The sequence below is a fragment of the Oncorhynchus tshawytscha genome, linkage group LG25 (genome assembly GCF_018296145.1).
Source record: "Oncorhynchus tshawytscha isolate Ot180627B linkage group LG25, Otsh_v2.0, whole genome shotgun sequence".
Taxonomy (NCBI): Eukaryota; Metazoa; Chordata; class Actinopteri; order Salmoniformes; family Salmonidae; genus Oncorhynchus; species Oncorhynchus tshawytscha.
Window position 1 is genome coordinate 45561603 of NC_056453.1, and position 14613 is coordinate 45576215.

Genomic DNA, 14613 nt, shown 5'->3' on the forward strand with positions numbered 1-14613 from the left:
TCAGAAGAACAGAAGGATACTGGAAGAATACTGAAAAACCCTACACAATGTTTGCATTATTTTATATAATGTAGAAGAGTAAACACAAAGCTTTGTTGTATTCGAATATTCCGGCATTCCTAGGGAAACCCCCTTCTTTTGGAGCGATGCATTTTGGGAAGTGTAGTTTCTGGTAGAACAGCCGTGGTGTCCGTGATGATCCGTTTAAAAAAAAAATGTATTTGTCAACTTTTGTTCAAAATTGATAGGCTACATAAGCGTCATTGCCATTTGCCTATAGCCTATGTAATAAATCAGCCTATAGCAAAGATTCCTCTGCTTTGTAATACTTAGGTTCAGACTACAGAGCACCAACATTACAAGGACAGTATTAATAGGCCAGAAATAACAGAATAATCCCTTATTTTTTGTTTTTATTTTATTTACAAATCTATTTTAGTCTACATATCTGTTAAATAGTTAGTAGACATACATAACAAAGCTGGGACTTTGTAACCTCTATTATTGGACAGATCAGATTCTCTCTCTCTCTCTCAATTCAATTTAAGGGCTTTATTGGCATGGGAAACATAATTACAATGAAAAAGCAAGTGAAATAGGTAATAAACAAAAGTGAAATAAACAATAAAAATGAACAGTAAACATTACACTCACAACATTTCCAAAAGGATAAAGACATGTCAAATGTCATATGATGTCTATATATACGACGTGCAAATGCTTAAATTACAAAAGGGGAAATAAATCAACATAAATATAGGTTGTATTTACAATGGGAAATGGGGGTTTCCCTTTTCTTGTGGCAACAGGGCACACATCTTGCTGATGTGATGGCACACTGTGGTATTTCACCCAAAAGATATGGGAGTTTATCAAAATGGGGTTTGTTTTCGAATTCTTTGTGGATCTGTGTAATCTGAGGGAAATGCGTGTCTCGAATATGGTAATACATTTGGCAGGTTAGGAAGTGCAGCTCTGTTCCGAGGAAACCCGACTGTGTACGTGCCACCCGCCTGGTGCCGTCTTGGAGAGCTGCTGTGCGTCCTTGTGGGCTGCACTGAACAGGGAACAGGCCTCTCTTTGCAAATAAATAAATTAAAAATCCTACAATGTGATTTTTCTGGATTTTTTTTCTCATTTTGTCTGTCATAGTTGAAGTGTACCTATGATGAAAATTACAGGCCTCTCTCATCTTTTTAAGTTGGAGAACCTGCACAATTGGTGGCTGGCTAAATACTTTCCCCCCACTGTAGATGCAGAGTAGATGCCAGTTCAGGTGCACTGAGCAGTTATGGCAATGCATTAAATGTATTTACTTTCATTTATTTGTTCTATGCACAGCTAACTTTCAAAATGTCGAATTATTCTATGCACATTTTAATACCGAATGTAGGCCAATAAAAACAGGGAGGAGATTTTGAGGACATAATAAGGTTATTTTTGTAATATCTTAGCACACTGAGGCAGGGATGCGGGGAGAAGAACCAAGTTTCTCAGATGTCATGGGTCAAGTGCAAGTACAGATGATCACATGTAGCATCACCCTCATGCACTCCAGGTAAGTTCATGTACATACGTGACAATGTTTGTATTCTCGGGCTAAGTCCAGAGGAAGAGGGAGACCCAACTCGAGGAAAAAAATGTGTCTCCCTCCAGCAGGTGGCGTTTTCCTGTTGTTTCACCCACCAAGCAAGGAGATTTTAAATTGATGTCAATGAGAGTTTCGAATTTGGTCAACAAAGAAATTAATGGCTTATTGCTACGTGAGGTTTATTTGATCGATTAGAGATTTCTTAATGCTTAAGTTGTTTCGAGTGTACGGCTATAAGTAGGACACGTGACATCCCGGTAAAAAAAAACACTTATAGTTCCTGTTTGTATCATAACGGGTCGTGAATGGGAGTCCCATAGTGCGGTGCACAATTGGCTCAGCGCGGTCCGGGTTTGACCGGTGTAGGCCGTCATTGTAAATAATAATGTGTTCTTAACTGACTTGCCTTGTTAAATAAAGGTTTAAAAATATATATGTTGTCTCGAGATGGCTATACATATTCATGACATGAGATTAGTAGCATAATACAGGCGGTTGACGTCAACAACCCGAATCAAAATGTTAAAAAATTGATTACAATAATGAGATGTATCCACCCATTCAAAGAAAGGAGGGACGGGAGCGCAGAGGGACAGGTATCTTGTCAGTGTATCCATAATATTTGCATAGCCCAACGTTTTGCAACTAAAACTAGAGTTTCTACGAGACACATTCAGGCTCCCCGCTGTCTTCCGTTGAAGAAACGTTTTGCTACGGAATGGCGTGATGAATGAGCCCCGGAGAGAGGGAGCGCGGAGCTGAATATACATACTGTCATCGGTGTAGGACACGGACGGGCGCACACGGGGAAGGGTACCATGCGGGACAGATGGTTAGCGCCTCGCTACAAAACGACCCGGAGACTTGGATTTATCGATATGTTGGGCTCGAACGCACCGACTCTCCTATTAAAGTGTCTTATGTCAAAATCAAAATCAAATCAAATGTTATTTGTCACATACACATGGTTAGCAGATGTTAATGCGACTGTAGCGATATGCTTATGTCGTCGGGAGCTGGTTTTCAGGTTCACTCTGTGTGTATTACATCCACATTGATCAGTAGAAGGACGAGTGTAAAGGATTAGATTTTAAGACCGTAACATTAGTCAACTTTACTTCCAACTGCACACATGGAGACTAAACATAAGACTGTAGCCCAGACTACTCAGGACTTGGAGCGAGAAAGACAGTAGTGTGAACTTTGTGGGGAAATGGAAAATCTCCTCAAGTGCGGCCGGTGTCGAAACTCGTTTTACTGCAGCAAGGAGCACCAGAAGCAGCACTGGAAAATGCACAAGGTGAGGGGGTAAGATCACATGGATCGAGGGCCGAGAGTCCATCTCGGGTGTGAAAGATCCAGCTTCCTCATGAGCCATATGGATGATCTGGCCAGACATTGTATGACTAAGCATGGGATATGTGTAGTTGACAACTTCATCGGCGGGGAAACGGGGCTGGCCATCCTGGAGGACGTTAAAGTGCTGCATAAAACCGTGAAGTTTACCGACGGTCAGTTGGTCAGTCAGAAAACGGACTCCATTAAAGACATTAGGGGGTTCATGGACAACGGGGGAACTTTACAATTAATGGAAGGACTAAAGTAAGTAGCCAGGTTAAATATATTTAAACTTGGGTATAATCCTTGTCTTGGACCATATTGGCCCAGCGTCGTCCAGGTTTAGCCAAGGTAGGCTGTCACTGTAACTAAGAATTTGTTCTTTTTGTAACAGTATTTTTATTGGAATTTCACAATTTTCACCCATATTAAGAGATACAACAACAGAGACAAAGCACACAGAACAAAAACAAGAAAAACAGCACCCACTTACACATATCTACGTGCATATATATACACATACATACATACATACACACCCATACATACACACACATACATATACCCATGCATATACACACACATACATATACCCATGCATATACACACACATACACGCACGCACACACACACATATACACACCCATACATACGTACACCATTTTCCTCTTCCCGCTCTTAGCTTCTCTCACCCCATCACCATCATTGCGTCTCTCAATACATACATTTTAAACAAACTTACAAACAGAAATGAAACAAAAAAGCTCAGTTTAAACCAAGAGGTTAGGTTCCACACATGGAACGTACAGTGTAGTTCTGAAATACATAGATCCCCGCCATTCTAAGAGAATCCTTGCAGCATAATAGCTGATACCTCAGGTTCTAGGTAATTTAGATAAGGTTCCCATACTTTGTAGAACTGGTCTGTTTTAGAATGCAATGTACATGTCAGATATTCCAGAGGCACCCATTCAAATAGTATCTTATGCCAATCTTTAATAGAAGGAACCTTATCAATAATCCACTGTAAAAGGATGTTTTTCCTCGCTGCGAAGGTAAGGATGTTGTAAAGCCTCCTTTTACCGACAGAAGTAACATGCCTACTAGGGAGACCTAACAGTAAAGAAACTGGGTCCAATTCTAGATCAACCCCAAGGATCTTTTCAATTTCTTGCAGAACACCAGACCAGTATCTTTGTATTTTGGTACATGACCATAAACAATGTGTTAGGGTGCCTGTATCCGTTTTGCATTTAAGACACTGAGGGGAAGAGGAAGTGGGGCTAAAAGCATGTCTGCGATTTGGGGATATATGCAATCTGTGTATTATTCTTAATTGGATTTCTCTAGTACGGTTACATATACATATTGTTTTTGCATATCTCCAAATGTCCTTCCACATCTCTTCGTCAATAGTAACAGACAATTCTTTCTCCCACACTTGTTTCACCCTCTGTGTGTTGACAGCAGAAAAGGACCTTAAAGTATCATAAAACAGACTTACAGACATTTTTCTTTGTGGGAAAAAAAGCATTCTTTCAATGACAGACACATCAGGGTTACCAATTAAGGTGGTGCTCTTCAGAATATAATGTCTTACTTGTAGGAAGCGGAAAAAGTCCTGCTTTGGGAGTCGATATTTCTCAACCATCTGCTCAAATGACAACAAAATCTTATCAGCAAATAAGTCATTTAGCCTGCGTATGCCCTTATTAAGCCATAAGTTAAAGCCAGCATCCAGCAATCCTGGACTGAAATCTGGGTTGTTAAGAATTGGGGTAAGAGCAGAGGTTAGTTTGGACCTTCCCAGGAAGCGTTGAACTGACCTCCATACTTTGAGTGTGTTAAGTGTAACGGGATTATTGCAGTGATCTTCTACAGACTTGAAACTTCTGAAAAATAAAAGATCCTGTAAGGGGTATTTTGAAAGAGAAGTCTCAATGTCTAACCAAATAGAGGAGTCATCATTTGTGATCCAGTCAGAAATATAACAAAGGTGGGCACACCATTGATAGAACCTGATATTGGGCAGGTCCAAGCCGCCCATAGAACTTGGCAGCTGCAATATTGCCATCTTAAGTCTTGGCTTGCGTTTACTCCATATAAAGGAACTTAGCCATCCATGTACATCCTTTATTACCTTATTGGAGAGTAATACTGGGATCATTTGGATTGGGTAAAGTAGTCTAGGTAAAATGTTCATTTTCAAGAGGGATATTCTACCCAACCAAGAAATCGGGAGAGAGTTCCAGCGCTCCAGATCCTGTCTTATTGTATCAAACAAGGGAACAAAATTGGCTTTGTACATTAGCTGGAATTTAGGAGTTACAAATATACCCAGATACATGAAACCTGAGGGAGACCATTTAAAAGGGGAGGGGGGAGAAGTATTAGGTACAGAGTGTAGGCTACCAAGTGGCATAGCCTCTGACTTAGTAAGGTTAATCTTGTAGCCTGAGAATTCGCTGAATGATTCAATAATATTAATAAGAGATGTAATTGAAGTCTCGGGACTAGAGATGAATATCAGGACATCATCAGCATACAAGCTTATTTTATGGTGAACATCACCAATGAGCAGCCCCTGTATAGCAGGCGTTACCCTGATGGCCTCGGCCAGTGGTTCCATAACGAGTGCAAAGAGGAGGGGGGATAAAGGACAGCCCTGTCTGGTACCTCTGTGTATAGAGAAGCTATTTGACCGTAGCCCATTAGTAAGGACAGCAGCCTGAGGATGATGATATAAAACTTTCACCCATTTTATAAAGTTGTCCCCCAGACCAAATTTATTTAGAGCAAATAATAGGTAAGACCACTCCACACGATCAAATGCTTTCTCAGCATCTAGGGAGAGCACAAGACCATCCACAGCACTTTGTTGGTAGGCTTGAATTACATTAAGAAGCCGCCTGACGTTGTTGCATGACTTACGGCCCCTAATGAAGCCAGTTTGGTCTCCATTCAGAATTAGTGGCAGTGAGTCCTCTAATCTTGTGGCTAGAATTTTAGAAAGCAATTTTCTATCCACATTCAGAAGGGAAATTGGTCTGTACGAGGAACAAGACTTTGGACATTTTCCCTTTTTGAGAATAAGTGAAATGTTGGCTTCTCTCAGCGTTTGAGGGAGTTGGTCATTTGAAAATGAGTGGTTAAACATATCACGCAATGGCTCAAGGATCAGGCCATGGAACTCTTTATTGAACTCACTATAAAACCCGTCTGGTCCTGGGGCCTTACCATTTTGCAGATTCTTAATTGCGAACATTATCTCTTCCTTGGTAATAGGGGCATTAAGGAGGGACCTCTGCTCTTCGGAGATAGTAGGGAGCTCAATCTTACAAAAGAAGTTCTCCATTAATTTGGGTGCATCCTTTGGCAGTTATGAGGCATAAAGGTTTGTATAAAATTTCTTAAATGAGTCACTTATCAATTTATTTTCATATAAATGATTACCATCAGAATCAGTATTAGTAGCAATTGACTGAGAGTCAGCCCTCTTTTTAGCTAGGTATGCCAAGTACTTTCCTGGTTTATCGCCATGTTCATATAGCTTTTGCCTGACAAATCTCATTTTCTTTTCAGCGTCCTGTGTTAGGAGAGAGTCTAACGTTGATCTAATGACTGATATTTCCTTTAATAGGGCAGGAGTGGGCGTTTTAATGTAGTTCTTCTCTTTAGTTCCTAATTCACCCTCTAACATTTTTTGCTTTTCCTGCTTTTTCCGTCTCTTAGTAGCTGTGTATGACATAATCAGACCCCTGGCATACGCTTTACAGGTCTCCCAAAGGAGCGAGGGGTTATCTGTTGATTGAGAGTTAATAGAGAAAAATGCTTTAAACTCTGTTATAAAATATGATATGAATGTATGGTCTTTAAGAATGGTTGTGTTCAACCTCCAATGTCTTGACCGATTGAATGCCCCGTTGAGTTTTATGTCCAGGATCACCTCAGCATGATCAGATATGACTATGCTTCCTATCCTAGTGGATAAAACAGACTGCAAAGACGTCTTGGGCATAAAAAAATAATCTATTCTAGTCTGACATCCATGAGGTGCAGAGAAAAAAGTGAACTCTCTGTTGGAGGGATGAAAAGCTCTCCAGACATCCGCATACCCCAGATCATCACAAATAACTTTAAGTGACTTAGCTTGAGGAGAGAGTGAAGCTATACCACTGGGAAACTTATCAATAAGGGGGTTCAACAAGCAGTTAAAATCTCCTCCAACCACTGCAGTGTCTGAGTTTAATTCTGAAAAGTCTAGAAATGCCTTAGTGAGGAAATCAGGGGGTGAGCAGGGGGAAGTAAATATTCATTATGGAAATGTTCTGCCCTTGTAAAGTACCATTAATTATAACAAAGCGACCAAATTTATCTTTCACACAATTCAAGACCTTAAGTGGTAAGTTCTTTTTCACCAGAATTGCTACACCTCTACTTCTGGATGTAAATGATGAGAAAAACACTTGACCAAACCCTCCTTGTTGTAATTTCAGGTGCTCCTTATCATCCAAATGAGTTTCTTGCAACAGGGCAATATCAATATTTAATTTTTTCAAAAAAGACAGTACTTTCTTCCTTTTAATGGGGTTATGGCTCCCTCTAATGTTCCACGTACATACACACAGTCTGTTATCTGCCATTGTATCTTGACCATTCAATATCCAGACTGGATCCTACTGTAAAAGTGGGGTGGTACCTTTTTCCATGTGTTGAACTCTCCTCTATCTCACTGAGCATAAACAAAAAATATGAACCCTGAACTCGAACTATACTAAACCCAAAAATTAAACATGTAAAAATCCAAAAGGGGGTATTCCCACTAGCTAACATGCAGGGGATTTCAACTCTCCAATGTAGACTCTTAAGTCCGCATTGCCGCTCAATAGCCTCATCCTTTATATATATGGAAAAGAAAATCAATAGAAGAAGATTGAGGCTCTTCCACCTAAAACCAAGCCTGGGCACCAATATGGATTCACACATATCTCAGCCTGAGCTATAGCGGCTATTACTTTAGCAAGAAAAATAATAAAGATACGAATATTACTGAGCCGGAGTACGTGAGGACTCACACCACTGTTTCATGATCAGATTCAACCAAAAATAAACAAAGTTATTCAATGCTGTGGAGGTGCAGCTTAAAGTTATTTACCCGAGAGAGTCAATAAACGCAGCAGCCTCTTCAGGTGTGTAGAGCTTTTAGGTGATCCGTTGACCATAATCTTCAATGTGGCCGGGTACAACAGTGCGTTTTCACCAGAATTGCTACACCTCTACTTCTGGATGTAAATGATGAGAAAAACACTTGACCAAACCCTCCTTGTTGTAATTTCAGGTGCTCCTTATCATCCAAATGAGTTTCTTGCATCTTCATTCTCCTGAGTCGAGCCTTCGCCTCATCAAACGCTTTGTGTCTTCGTACAACCGCTGTGGAATAATCATTGAAGAATGAGACCTTTGGACCTTTATGTTGACTACCATCAGAGCCGATGTTTCTAGCCGCATCCATGACGCGCTGCTTGTCGGTAAAGTTGTGGAACTTTATAACCACCGGCCGTGGGCGCTGATTGGGACCGGGTATCGGTGCTTGAGAGCGATGGGCTCTGTCCAGCTTCACACGACCAGCCTTAGTGTCCATTTGTAGGTAGCCAGGGATCCATTCCTCAAAGAATTTTACTGAACGTGTCCCTTCAGAATTTTCCGGGAGTCCCACAACACGAATATTGCATCTGCGTCCTCGATTATCCAAGTCGTCAATGTGCTCCGCCATTTCGCGCACCTGTTTCTCAAGTGCTTTTATCTTAGCGTCCATAGATGTAGTTGAAGTTTCCCCTGCAGCAATTCTTCCTTCCGCCTCAACAACACGTTTCACAACGCTCTGTATTTCAGCTGAATGGCCTGCTATTGCTTCCAAGACCGTTCTTATCTTAGCATCGATCACTTTAGTAATGTTATCAGTCATCTTTTGAATCATCAGGTCCATTGTGCCTGGATCCGCAATGGTGTTAGCTTCGCTAACGTTAGCTAGCTCCTCATGCACATCCACAGGGGTGGTGGTTTTGGTCGACTTCTTAGTAGTTCTATTGGGCATGTTGTCGGAGATTTTTGCGAAATAGTAGTCAAGACTCATTATATGGTAACTTATTTAGCCAATTCTACCACTTTTTCAAGCTAGGAGATTAATGTAAGAATATACATTTACGAATGCCACGAGAGCTCGCTGAAACACCGTGTTCTCTCTACGGCGCCATTTTGTCCCCTGCCAAGAATTTGTACTTAACTGACTTGCCTAGTTAAATCCAGGTTACATGTGAAGTCCTATAGACAAGGCTGTGTCCCAAAGGGCACCCTGTTCCCTACATTAAGCCCTATGGATCCTGGTCAAAAGTAGTCCACTAGAAAATAGGGTGACATTTGGTTTGGACTATAGGTGTGGTTACAACAGCATGACTGTGGGATTACATGTATTACTAGTAATCAAAATGTCAGGAACATTTCTCCTGTTGAATGCTTCAGATATACATGTGCTGGGGCTTTCCATAGGCCTTCATGTTACCTGTACACGTCGTATAGTCGTAATATATCACTGAGTGTGTGTGTGTGTGTGTGTGTGTGTGTGTGTGTGTGTGTGTGTGTGTGTGTGTGTGTGTGCATTTTGCATTTGCATTTGACTCCTGCATACTTTGTTGACTACAAACTTTCTTTACCTGACCGTGGGACAGACTGTTTGTTCCCACACTGAGGACTCTGACTCTCTATTGGTTACACAGACTTTTGGCCTCCCATCCTATTGTAACCACCTCTCGCCGGCTTTGTATTCATGTATACTGTAGGTAGAGGTAAAAGTTAGATAATAGACAGTAACAGCAGTATACTGTAGGTAGAGGTAAAAGTTAGATAATAGACAGTAACAGCAGTATACTGTAGGTAGAGGTAAAAGTTAGATAATAGACAGTAACAGCAGTATACTGTAGGTAGAGGTAAAGGATAGATAATAGACAGTAACAGCAGTATACTGTAGGTAGGGGTAAAGGATAGATAATAGACAGTAACAGCAGTATACTGTAGGTAGAGGTAAAAGTTAGATAATAGACAGTAACAGCAGTATACTGTAGGTAGAGGTAAAGGATAGATAATAGACAGTAACAGCAGTATACTGTAGGTAGGGGTAAAGGATAGATAATAGACAGTAACAGCAGTATACTGTAGGTAGAGGTAAAGGATAGATAATAGACAGTAACAGCAGTATACTGTAGGTAGGGGTAAAGGATAGATAATAGACAGTAACAGCAGTATACTGTAGGTAGGGGTAAAGGATAGATAATAGACAGTAGTAACAGTATACTGTAGGTAGAGGTAAAGGATAGATAATAGACAGTAACAGCAGTATACTGTAGGTAGGGGTAAAGGATAGATAATAGACAGTAACAGCAGTATACTGTAGGTAGGGGTAAAGGATAGATAATAGACAGTAGTAACAGTATACTGTAGGTAGGGGTAAAGGATAGATAATAGACAGTAACAGCAGAATATGTGGTGATTGTGGAAGTGTGTGTGGCATCAGAGTGTGTGTGTGGATGTATGTGGTGTGTGTGTTGGTGAGTGTGTGTGATTCGTCAGTGCAGGTGGTCTGGGTAACCTTTTGATTAGGTATGTAGCAGTCTTGTTTAGCAGTCTCATGACTTGGGGGGTAGAAGCTGTTCAGGGTCCTGTTGGTTCCCGACTTGGTGAGCTGGCCTTCTTCTACTCTACCCCCCCTGTGGCGGGGTTGCAGTATCTGTTCTATGTCAAGACTAAGTTGCTTGGGCCGGAGAGAGGGGAGAGGTCAAGCGTGTATAGGATGGATTTGATATATGCCTGTTGATATGGAGGATTGGTTTATGGTTCTGAGTTTGAGAAGATAACATAGTTTAGGAGACAAAGCTGAACGATGAATTATGCCGATGCTGTCTTATCCTATGTGTGTCTTCGCTATAAAGGATCTCAGTTGAAATGTGGAGGGGACTCTCAGAGAATCCATTGATAGACACTGAATTGATCTGAGAGTCACAGGGTTGTGATAGAGCTCATATAATTAAAGATGGACTTTGTGATAACTAACTCTGACTTGTCTGTGGTTTGCTCTCATGATTTGGTAAATAGAGGAAATTTCCACAACACTGGGCTGGTGGAGGACAGGGGGAGAGACTGGGCTGGTGGAGGACTGGGGGAGAGATGGGGCTGGTGGAGGACAGGGGGAGAGACTGGGCTGGTGGAGGACTGGGGGAGAGACTGGGCTGGTGGAGGACAGGGGGAGAGACTGGGCTGGTGGAGGACTGGGGGAGAGACTGTGCTGGTGGAGGACTGGGGGAGAGACTGGGCTGGTGGAGGACTGGGGAGAGACTGGGCTGGTGGAGGACTGGGGGAGAGACTGGGCTGGTGGAGGACTGGGGAGAGATGGGGCTGGTGGAGGACAGGGGGAGAGACTGGGCTGGTGGAGGACTGGGGGAGAGACTGGGCTGGTGGAGGACTGGGGAGAGACTGGGCTGGTGGAGGACTGGGGGAGAGATGGTGGCTGGTGGAGGACAGGGGGAGAGACTGGGCTGGTGGAGGACTGGGGGAGAGACTGGGCTGGTGGATGACTGGGGGAGAGAGGGGCTGGTGGAGGACTGGGGGAGAGACTGGGCTGGTGGAGGACTGGGGGAGAGACTGGGCTGGTGGAGGACTGGGGAGAGACTGGGCTGGTGGAGGACTGGGGGAGAGACTGGGCTGGTGGAGGACTGGGGGAGAGATGGGGCTGGTGGAGGACAGGGGGAGAGACTGGGCTGGTGGAGGACTGGGGAGAGACTGGGCTGGTGGAGGACTGGGGGAGAGATGGGGCTGGTGGAGGACAGGGGAGAGACTGGGCTGGTGGAGGACTGGGGAGAGACTGGGCTGGTGGAGGACTGGGGGAGAGATGGGGCTGGTGGAGGACAGGGGAGAGACTGTGCTGGTGGAGGACTGGGGAGAGACTGTGCTGGTGGAGGACTGGGGGAGAGACTGGGCTGGTGGAGGACTGGGGGAGAGACTGGGCTGGTGGAGGACTGGGGGAGAGACTGGGCTGGTGGAGGACTGGGGGAGAGATGGGGCTGGTGGAGGACTGGGGGAGAGATGGGGCTGGTGGAGGACTGGGGGAGAGACTGGTCTGGTGGAGGACTGGGGGATAGACTGGGCTGGTGGAGGACTGGGGGAGAGACTGGGCTGGTGGAGGACTGCGGGAGAGACTGGGTTGGTGGAGGACAGGGGCTGGTGGAGGACAGGGGCTGGTGAAGGACTGGGGAGAGACGGGGCTGGTGAAGGACTGGGGGAGACTGGGCTGGTGGAGGACAGGGGTAGAAACGGGGCTGGTGGAGGACTGGGGAGAGACTGGGCTGGTGGAGGACTAGGGGAAAGACTGGGCTGGTGGAGGACTGGGGGAGAGATGGGGCTGGTGGAGGACTGGGGGAGAGATGGGGCTGGTGGAGGACAGGGGGAGAAACGGAGCTGGTGGAGGACTGGGGGAGAAACGGGGCTGGTGGAGGACTGGGGGAGAGATGGGGCTGGTGGAGGACTGGGGGAGAGATGGGGCTGGTGGAGGACAGGGGGAGAAACGGGGCTGGTGGAGGACTGGGGGAGAAACGGGGCTGGTGGAGGACTGGGGGAGAGATGGGGCTGGTGGAGGACAGGGGGAGAGACTGGGCTGGTGGAGGACTGGGGGAGAGACTGGGCTGGTGGAGGACTGGGGGAGAGACTGGGCTGGTGGAGGACTGGGGGAGACGGGGCTGGTGGAGGACTGGGGGAGAGACTGGGCTGGTGGAGGACTGGGGGAGAGACTGGGCTGGTGGAGGACTGGGGGAGAGACTGGGCTGGTGGAGGACTGGGGGAGAGACTGGGCTGGTGGAGGACCGAGGGAGAGACGGGGCTGGCAGAGGACCGAGGGAGAGACGGGGCTAGCGGAGGACCGAGGGAGAGACGGGGCTAGCAGAGGACCGAGGGAGAGACAGGGCTAGCTCAGGGGATTTACTAATGGAGGACGTTATTTCTGATTTCGGGCCTTAAATTTGTCAGAAGCACATGGGCCAATTTTTTAATTTTTAAGTTCTCGTTTAAAACTGCGACCTGGCCAAGATAAAGCAAAAGCAGTGTGCCACAGACAACAACACAGAGTTACACATGGAGTAAACAATAAACAAGCCAATAACACAATAAACAAGTCAATGACACAGTAGGAAAAAAAATAAGGTCTATATACAGTGTGTGCAAAAGGCATGAGGAGGTAGGCAGTAAAATAGGCCATAGGAGTGAATAATTACAATTTAGCAGATTAACACTGGAGTGATAAATGAGCAGATGATGTGTAAGCAGAGATACTGGTGTGCAAAAGAGCAGAAAAGTACATTTAATAAAAACAGTATGGGGATGAGGTAGTTAGATTGGGTGGGCTATTTACAGATGGACTATGTACAGCTGCAGCAATCGGTTAGCTGCTCAGATAGCTGATGTTTAAAGTTGGTGAGGGAGATAAAAGTCTCCAACTTCAGCGATTTTTGCAATTCGTTCCAGTCACTGGCAGCAGAGAACTGGAAGGAAAGGCGGCCAAAGGAGGTGTTGGCTTTGGGGATGATCAGTGAGATATACCTGCTGGAACGTGTGCTATGGTTGGGTGTTGTTATCGTGACCAGTGAGCTGAGATAAGGTAGAGCTTTACCTAGCATAGACTTATAGGTTACCTGGAGCCAGTGGGTCTGGCAACGAATATGTAGCAAGGGCCAGCTGACTAGAGCATTCAGGTCGCAGTGGTGGGTGGTATAAGGTGATTTGGGAACAAAACGGGTGGCACTGTGATAGACTGCAACCAGTTTGCTGAGTAGAGTATTGGAAGCTATTTTGTAGATGACATCGCCAAAGTCGAAAATCGGTAGGATAGTCAGTTTTACTAGGGTAAGTTCGGCGGCATGAGTGAAGGAGGCTTTGTTGCGAAATAGAAAGTCGATTCTAGATTTGATTTTGGATTGGAGATGTTTAATATGAGTCTGTAAGGAGAGTTTACAGTCCTACCAGACACCTAGGTATTTGTAGTTGTCCACATATTCTAGGTCGGAACCGTCTAGGGTGGTGATGCTAGTCGGGCGGGCGGGCGGGCGGGTGCGGGCAGCGAACGGTTGAAAAGCATGCATTTGGTTTTACTAGTGTTTAAGAGCAGTTGGAGGCCACGGAAGGAGTGTTGTATGTCATTGAAGCTCGTTTGGAGGTTAGTTAGCACAGTGTCCAAGGAAGGGCCAGAAGTATACAGAATGGGTTCGTCTGCGTAGAGGTGGATCAGGGAATCGCCCGCAGCAAGAGCGGTATATACAGGGAAAATAGTCGGCCCGAGAATTGAACCCTGTTGGACCCCATAGAGACTGCCCGAGGTGCGAACAACATGCCCTCCGATTTGACACACTGAACTATCTTTAAGGTAGGGCTTAAACCTCTTGGACATGGGTAGGGCCTAAACCTCTTGGACATGGGTAGGGCCTAAACCTCTTGGACATGTGTAGGGCTTAAACCTCTTGGACACGGGTAGGGCCTAAACCTCTTGGACTTAAACCTCTTGGACATGGGTAGGACCTAAACCTCTTGGACATGGGAAGGGCCTAAACCTCTTGGACACGGGTAGGGCCTAAACCTCTTGGGCCTAAACC